Here is a 9,101-nt window from a genome sequence, read left to right as displayed (position 1 = left end):
TTCAAAAATGGCAAATCAAACAACAGGCAGGCTGAATACAATTGGAAAATCAAATAGACCGAGATTGCAATCGGAAGCAAAACTACAAATTAGTCTAGTTCATTCTGCATTACCATGTGGCTACGAATCACTTACGGTGAAATTAACTCTGCAAGATTTCATCTGTAAATATGACACTGTAAGGGAAATTACAGATTGTTGCATAAATGAGTTGAATAGAATCGAATATAGAATTTAGGGTAAAGGGACAAGCGCTGGGACTCATGAGGCTATTCAGCGCTGAGAGATAAATTAAAAGAAAAAAGGTTAGAAAGGTGTAACAGGAGGAAAACCTCGCAGTCGCACTATGAAACAATTGTAAGAAACGATTGTAAGTTGGATGAACGAGAATATGAACGGAGCTCTAATAAAAGGAATGAAAGAGTGCAGCTAGGGCCGAAGGGACGCTGAAAAAAACCCTTATGTAATGCCTAAAGTACATCACGTGAGGTGCACTGACGGCACTACCCCTCCTACGGGGGTTGATGAGTTGATGATGGAGGATGACGGAGATGGCTTGAAAAGGCACTTGTGGGCATAAGAAGTTCCAGACCTGCTAGAATGAGAACTCCGAGACGGAAGGCTGGAGATGAGTGGAAATTTGTGAAAGTGAAAGCACGAGATGAGTGGAAATTTGTGAAAGTGAAAGCACGAGATGAGTGGAAATTTGTGAAAGTGAAAGCACGAGATGAGTGGAAATTTGTGAAAGTGAAAGCACGAGATGAGTGGAAATTTGTGAAAGTGAAAGCACAAGAGAGTGACGAGTGGCAAAATTTGACAAAGGCCCTTTGAGCTGCATGGTGTTGGAGCCATGATGATGATGTTCACTGAGTTACTTTCACCAGCCAGTGTTTTCGTCTTTTAATTGTTTTCTAACATGTGTAGATATATTGGATCCTTTTAAAATTTCCTTTGCCAGTTTAATTTATGATTTTTTTTCTTTCTTCACTTCGTGGTTAAGTGGCACTGCTGGCGACTTTACACCATGCAAGTCCCAAATTCAATTCCAACTCAGTTCTTGAAACATCTCCAGTGGCATGTGACCTTACTTTCCCTGTGAACCAGGGATTTAGGGTTCAGGGTGGCGCTTAGGTTAACATGCAGTCATTTGTAGGTCATGCCCTGCTTTTACCGAGTCTTACATGGGCGGAGAGAATTTGGGAGCTGATCATAAGCATGTTATTAAGCCTCTAGAATACTGTGCACATAAGCAATGATCTCCCTTGTCTCTCATCCTCATTAAATGCCTTTAAAACACTTATTGTGCTAGGTTTACCTTCCAATAAAAATTCTAGTTAAATTTTCCATTTATAACTTCAATACAAATATACTTTTCTCAATAAATCGAAGATGCTGTCACCTGTGCTGGGGTTAACCTTCATCATTATCATCATAATGACAAAAACTCGAAAAATTCCACATCACTGATAAAAGGAGAATAACAAAATTCAACCTGCCTTTCGCTCCTAACAATATTAACATCCTATTATGTACTGGTAGATGACTTTTTCAATTATTATGCCATCAATATTATACCATCAATATTATGCCATCAATATTATACCACTTTGATTTATATATAAATATATATATATATATATATATATATATATATATATATATATATATATATATATATATATATATATATATATATATATCAAAGTGGTGTAATATTGTCTTGATAAATAGAGGGTTTGCTAATCTTGACATGATCCCGATCTTGGAATGACACTTTCCGTTCCGTCAGCCTTCACAAAAAGGTTTTCATTGTTCCAATATATATATGTATATATATATATATATATATATATATATATATGTGTGTGCGTGTGTGTGTGTGTGTGTGTTGCTGTAGCCTAATAGTTGAACATACTCTTAAAGATATCAATAAAGAGAAAACTGAAAAAGCCACATTTCGATCCATTCACAGTATGGCGAGACGAAGGACGATATATATTGGTCGTCATATTGTAATTTACTCAATTTTCTTCGCTTATGGGCCTTTTATATATATGCAGACACATATAGTAAATGCATATATGTTTTTTTCATTTATATCCCTCTTCCCATTAAAGAAAGCAATATTAGTTTTCAGACATAACCGTCTTCCTAGCTACGACACACCAGTCACCAGCGACCGAGTACATAATTCAACTTCTACAAGAGAGGCACAATGGAGTTTTCACATAATATGCTTAAATAGTTGCCGTCCGGTAGCCATCTATTTAGCGGATAACAATGGCAACGACTTGACAACGAGGACAATACATGTGCATGTATGTATACCTATATGTATGTAGATAAAACCTAAGTAAAATAACATCGTTTGTCTCAAACTATTCCGCAGATCGTTTAAGGTAGAAAAGGCAACCGACAGAAAAGTAAACTATAAGGCAGAAAACACAAGTTTAAAAAGACCCAATGCATCATGGAAAAGTCCCCTACGTCCCATACAGTAGTGACACCCATTTCAAGATCCCGTCTAAAATATGTCCAGGTAGGCTCATACGGGACAAGTTCATGAAAATAATAATAAAAAAAAACCTATTTCATGTTCTTGACAGTACATATTTAGAATTAAAGTATAGGAAGTCAATTAACGTCTGAATTTTGAACATACACTAACGTCACAAAAGAACTGGTCAAACTAACGCGTGCACACGTTGCAAAGGCAATATAAAGAAAATGTATCAAGATGACGTAAAAGTGTACATACTGAAAGTGGTAAGCCTCTTAACATTTTTTTCCTTTTCTATCAAAATGGATATGAACAAAAACTTTCTTTTTTAAAATGCCAACAGAATCCGTAAGAGAAAAGACACCAGTTACTTGGAACCACTTATGTAATACGATCCAGAAAAGGACAACAGCCTCTGAACGCCATACAACACGCGACCATCCTTTCCAAGAAACATAAAAAACGATAAGAGAGCCCGAGAGAGTTCCAAGGGTTGACAAAGAGTGATGTTAGAATACACGTCACTTTTTACCTGGCTACAGAAGGGTCTACCTTAACAATAGTGAATATATATAAAGGAAAATGCTTTTTATTCTCAGGTTAACAATGCACATAACCATTCAAATTTTCATGTTTTCGTAACATCCATTAAGAGTCGCCTATTTTCCATACCATACTTTTTTCATATCAAATATAAGCCTCTTCATTATCATTTTTCATGTAATAATCAAATTATAACAAATACAAAACTATAACAGCGTATCGATCAAACTTATTTGGTCGTGTAACAAAATAACTCACCATATTTGCATTGTTTGCGAAAATACTTTGTGTCCTAATAAGTTCTGAGTTTTATATTAAAATAAAAATGGGACCTGGTATTACGTCACAAGTTTCCCGTTGCGCTAGTGGATTTCGCGCTCGACTACCAATCTGGTGGTCCGAGTTCGATTCTCGGCTCGGCCAACGCGACATCAGGGGAATTTATTTCTGGTGATAAAAATTAATTTCTCGATGTAATGTGTTTCGGATCCCACAATAAGCTGTAGGTCCCGTTGCTAGGTAACCAAATGGTTCCTAGCCACGTAAAAATATCTAATCCTTCTGGCCAGCCCTAGGAGAGCTGTTAATCAGCTCAGTGGTCTGGTAAAACTAAGATATACTTAACTTAGTACGTCACAATTGTAAAATTGCCCTATCTAAAATTTATTGGCCCAGTACATTCCCGGTCATGATAGTACGTCACAATTGTTAAATTGACCTATCCAAAATTTATTAACCAGTACATTCCCGGTCATAATATTACGTCACGATTGTAAAAATGACAATTTGTCGAAAATTGCATTTTTCCTAACTATACAAACCTGAGGTCCTTTAACAATAGGAAGTAGCTGCCGCTAGCTACTTCCTATTGTTAAAGGACCGATGGTTTGTATTACGTATCGGAACAATTGCCCTATCTAAAAATTTATTGCCCAGTACATTCCAGGTCATGATAGTACGTCACAATTGTAAAATTGCCCTATCTAAAATTTATTGGCCCAGTACATTCACGCTCATAAAAAAAGCAACTTCTTTAAGTCTTCTCGGAATATGACATTGCCTACAGCAGCTACAAACAGACACTCATGTAGTGTACGATACCAAGCACACCCACAACGACTGAATTCAGACCACCTGCGCCACGTGACGTTGTATATGCTCCTAATAATTCTTCTGATTAGCATAGCAGTCATGCCACATATAATCATCACAAGCTGAAACGACGTAACTCAGATTTACGGCCAGCCGTTGAAATTAGCGGGGTTTGAAATGGAAAGATCCGGGTTGATTCACAGGGGATTTGGGTCGTCGTGGTTGGGTAACAGGTGAATCGAATATCACGGAACTAAGGATTATCAGAGTAGCAAGTTCAGCAATGGATTAGGAGCAGTCTCGTTGTAGTAACAGACTTACAAGTTCTAATATGTTCCGCCTCATTAAACGGGCTAACATATGTACATAGGTACGTACGTACACACGCATAAATAAACGAGTCGCAAGGGCGGGTGGCACGGTTTCTTTTGAAGACGGAGATCAAACGGCCGGGAGAGAAAAGAACGTTTCACAGTGCATTGATAATGATGAGTGGAGGCATTTTAATGCGTACCTACGTAACTTACCTCCCTCAGAGATAAGGGCTACAAATTTTGTGAAATATAAAGACACCGCAAATATTAGGTACCCCTTGTATTTATAAAATATATGACCGGGCAAATAGGGCGCTTACAAACCTACTAAGCCCCTCAATTATGAGAGAGCACAGCAAAATTATACTGAGTAATGTACGTGTAAGAGAAACTTCACAAAGCAACGAGACAATAAATAATTCAATCCTCATGAATTTACTTATATAAAGGCTTTACGTAACACGGCACTCAGACCATTAAATAAATTGCCTCCAAAACCAATTTGTGGGAACTTATGAGGTAGTCAAAAATAAATTAAAGACATAACAATTCGAAATGTTTCGACATAACGAAAATAATGGTAACCAAACAATAAATAGCTCCCAAATGACGGGCAGAATAAAGGCTTCAAAAATAAAACTTGAAGAGAATACAAACAACAAACTTTTGTCTAATTTTATGTTAAATCCGATATATGTGCTGGTTTGAGATTTAAAAATACAATACGCTACGCATAATTAAATCAAACTAACCTTAAGAGAGAGTATCTTATAAACATGCTTGTCAGGAGAATACAACATTTCGTAATAGTCTTAGAAACCATGCGGCATTTATATAATATTACAGTATTCTATTCTGTAGACCTATGTTGGAATTTTCACTGTTCCTGATACCTTGACGATCATTAAAATATTCATACACATTTATTACGTTTGTGATCATAACAGCATCGATACGATTTACAAACCATAGCAAAAAACTTAAGTATCTTACAGTACGCGTTACGCCTACCGGACTTGATATGGTAGCCTATCTTACCAAAAGATGCCGTAAAGATTCAAAGAAAATATTTCCCCCATTAAGAGCGTTCACCATGCATAAAAAAAATTGGCCAAAAATTAAAACAATTACAAATGTACAAAATTGGTGTAGGAATTCATATCCCATAAATAAATAAAAATAAGAGGCCTATGAGGGCTTCAATGCGTCTAGAATTAGTCAAAGGCTACATGTATAGGCCTACGGTAACTTTAATGAACAACAAATGTCGAACAACTATAAACACTTAAATGCTTAGGCCTATACTTACCCATCGCAGTTGCAGCTGTTACACAAAGCGAAAACTGTATTAAAAAACACATGAACCATCACAAACATGTAAACAACTTCATGCAAACAAAAATTAACACCATACACATTTAGTCAAAAAAAAAAGTTACCTACCTTGATATGCGCGTATTGGATCCAAACTTTTTCAAAGGTGGAGTGTACTTCAACTAGTGCGTCATTTCTTTTGCTCTGGACGTGGTCATATAATCACTCTCCTGTATTAACACACAAATATGTACATTCAACGTAAATTAAGCTCAACTATTCTAGTGAAATTCGTAGACTCAGTCACGACGGAGAGGAGCAGCGATGCGAGACAACCTGGACGTACAACCACTTGTAGGACACTGATGGACTCGCTGCCAGTGCCAGGCAGCCTGAGTCTCGGAGTTCGGACTCGGTCTCGGAGTATCACGCCAGTCAACCAGGTTGAACTGTCGAGGAGTTGGCGTAGAAATGGCTACTATGACTGGCCGCCCTGGCGGTGCGAAGAGACCCGTTAACCAAAGCACTTGCGCTTTGAGCAAATGGGAAGCCAGGGTTTAAACTGTCATTCATGCGGTTATAATGATGAGTGGCTCTGCGTCAAGTTCTCCCTGGGCAACATTAGCTGCTAGAACGTTTTCTGTTTAATTAAACTTTGATGATTGGACTCGCTCTCTCTCTCTCTCTCTCTCTAATCAAACTTAAGAGCCTGAACTCTCTAACCAAACTATGGCGCTTGAACTTCTCTCTCTCTCTCTCTCTCTCTCTCTCTCTTTAATCAAACTTAGTTGCTTGAACTTCTCTCTCTCTCTCTCAACAATACCACAAAATTTTCATCTTTTCAGCCTCTAACCTTCCCTTATCGGCTAATTTTCTTTTTCATCGCCCACATCGCCCGCTTAATTGACCGAAATCATTAACTTAATTTTAGACGCAGCTCTTTACCGTCAAGCGATTGGTCGTAACTCAAATAATTTTGTGCGTGACTCAGGGTCGCTTCATTCAACGTAAACCCGACGCCCACCCACCAATTCTTCAGCGCATGCGCATTTCCCATCGCCTTCTATGTATTATTAATTTTCTGGCATTTCTCATTATTCCTGCGTTCCCGAATATAAGGAAAATGTGTTCCGTCCCGAGGGAAAAATTTTCTCTCCACATCCATCATTTGGATTTGCAGGCGACAATGACTTTTCTTTTGATTAATATCCCCCAACCTGAGGCTCTCTCTCCTTCGCTCTCTGACGTTGATTTGAATGCGTGAGGAAAATTAATGGACTTATTCGGATCGCGGTTAATGAATCCGAAAAGTAATGGACTCAAACGCACTTATACTCACATGTGTTAATTGTACGCTACTTACGTATGAGTGAAGGTGATATGTGTGCATATTATTAGTAATTATAATAAGTTTTTGTCATGATTTTACATTTGGGTACCCGTCATTTTTTTTGTCAAATAGCCATATTCAATTCTTTACGTCAGTCAACAGATTAAAAATGAGTTTACACAGTCATTTATAAGTTGATAGGCCGACAGGAAGGTGACCTACTTACCTCTGCCTCTCTCTTATGGGAATTTCAATTAGTCTCTCTCTCTCTCTCTCTCTCTCTCTCTTTATAAGACTAGAGATTAGCTTTGATTCTGGATGCAGGTAGTGTGTCAAGTCCCTTTTCATTTACAAAGTACTAATGAAATGTGACACCGTGAATGTAATCTGATGTATCATATGTTACTTGAAGAGGTAATCTATCCCTCCCTTCACACCGTCTTCAGGTTATCCTCCTCTTGCTTTGTGGGGCAAGAATAACACTGCCTTTATTTTATTATTTCTTATCAAGAAAATAATTGGTACGAGAATCCTAACTCCCTTTTCAAGCCCAGGCCGGGAGAAACGAACGATTATGAGGAGGTAAGAGAAATGGGTTAAACAAGAAGTGATGATCCCACTGAAGGAAAGCAGTTTATGTAACTAATTAAAAAATAGATTTAAAAATAAAGTCCCGTTCATTTCCTTTACTTACTTTTCTTTGATTGCTTGTGGCCTAGGCTAGTAATGGCACCGATTTAACCGGCTCGCTGGCATCTACGAAGAACAGAGAGAGAGAGAGAGAGAGAGAGAGAGAGAGAGAGAGAGAGAGAGAGAATAGTGGACACTTAACTTTCACTCATGGTCTTCTGGGCTCTGAGCCAATTCGTCCCATTGCATTGCCAGAGAGAGAGACCTGTTTAATCGATTTATTTTACGCCTCATTTACAAATGACTCAGTTTTTTGTAAGCGATACTACCCGTCAATTAACGATAACATTCTATATATACAAGCCGCAACTGTAGCCAAATTGGTCTACAAGTCGATTCGCTCTGTCACGTTCGCCCGCGAGGGGAGGGTGAGATTTTGAGGGTATATAAATATTCGCTTATTTTTCTTATGGTTCGAAGATCTGTCGGTATTTATAGAAATATGGGCCCTTGTGATCATTCTAAATGCCCCAACACCTTCCTCTAAAAGAGTAAAAAAGTATTTAACTTTACAAATCCGACGGCTATTGAAAATGCCTATATAAGGTACTCATAGAAATTCATAGTTAGGTACTCATAGATATTCATAGTTGTATTATTGCGAAAATAATTCAGCACATGGTAAATATGAATCCCTAACGATTTCCTGAAACTAAAACAATACCTTATTTATCTTTACAGTCCGACTCTTTACTAAAATCTATATAATGTGAATAAAGATAGGGTGAATATACAAAAAAATTTGGGATGTTCTCATATTTTAAGGTTCTTACACTCCTTACATCTTGTTCGGGTTGCCCCAGGTCCCTCAGTATGAGGCACAACGTGAAAAGAGAATGAAAAAAAAAAAAAAACAATCTACAACGCTTTACTGCTTAATTATTTTTTGGAAGAATGAATAACCATTCGATCGTGCTAACATGTTACCCGTTATCTGCTAACGCTTCGATCGCCACAACAAACCCCATACATGGCTGGGGATGCTTACCTTGGAGCGACCAGAGTCTGCCTTCGCCTATTTACATGGACGAACGTTTCATACATAAATGATTATGATTTCCAATGTGAACAGTTAACCCTCTGAAGAATTACCGTCATCAGCCATGTATATTTTAACTAGTAATCTGTATCTGAAAGTTTCATGTCAATTCCAACTAAAATCAAGGAATAACCATAATTTTTTAACTTTTATCAAATAATTCACAATTCTTAATTCTAATTTTGGTAATGAAACAAAAAATTGTATATCAAATGGAATTTAAAAAGTCAAAAGCAAAGGTTTCGTCCTTCCTTCAGAAAGGCATCTCGGGTGTTCCCC

General features: G+C 37.6%; 1 protein-coding gene across 2 annotated transcripts in view; it reads right to left on the bottom strand.

Moving 5' to 3' along the window:
* LOC135202472 (uncharacterized) overlaps positions 1-6,228 on the bottom strand; it is a 200,741-nt gene extending 194,513 nt beyond the window's left edge. Inside the window, exon 1 of one of the 2 annotated variants that reach the window (XM_064231880.1) lies at positions 5,893-6,228. The gene's annotated coding sequence lies outside the window, so the exon portion shown is untranslated. The remainder of the gene's footprint in view (positions 1-5,892) is intronic. The other variant, XM_064231881.1, reaches the window with a different exon arrangement.
* Positions 6,229-9,101: the final 2,873 nt, after the last annotated feature.

This window comes from Macrobrachium nipponense, chromosome 30, assembly GCF_015104395.2.
Source record: "Macrobrachium nipponense isolate FS-2020 chromosome 30, ASM1510439v2, whole genome shotgun sequence".
NCBI lineage: Eukaryota > Metazoa > Arthropoda > Malacostraca > Decapoda > Palaemonidae > Macrobrachium > Macrobrachium nipponense.
Note: the sequence above shows the minus strand (reverse complement) of the source record. Positions and strands in the feature narration are given on the sequence as shown.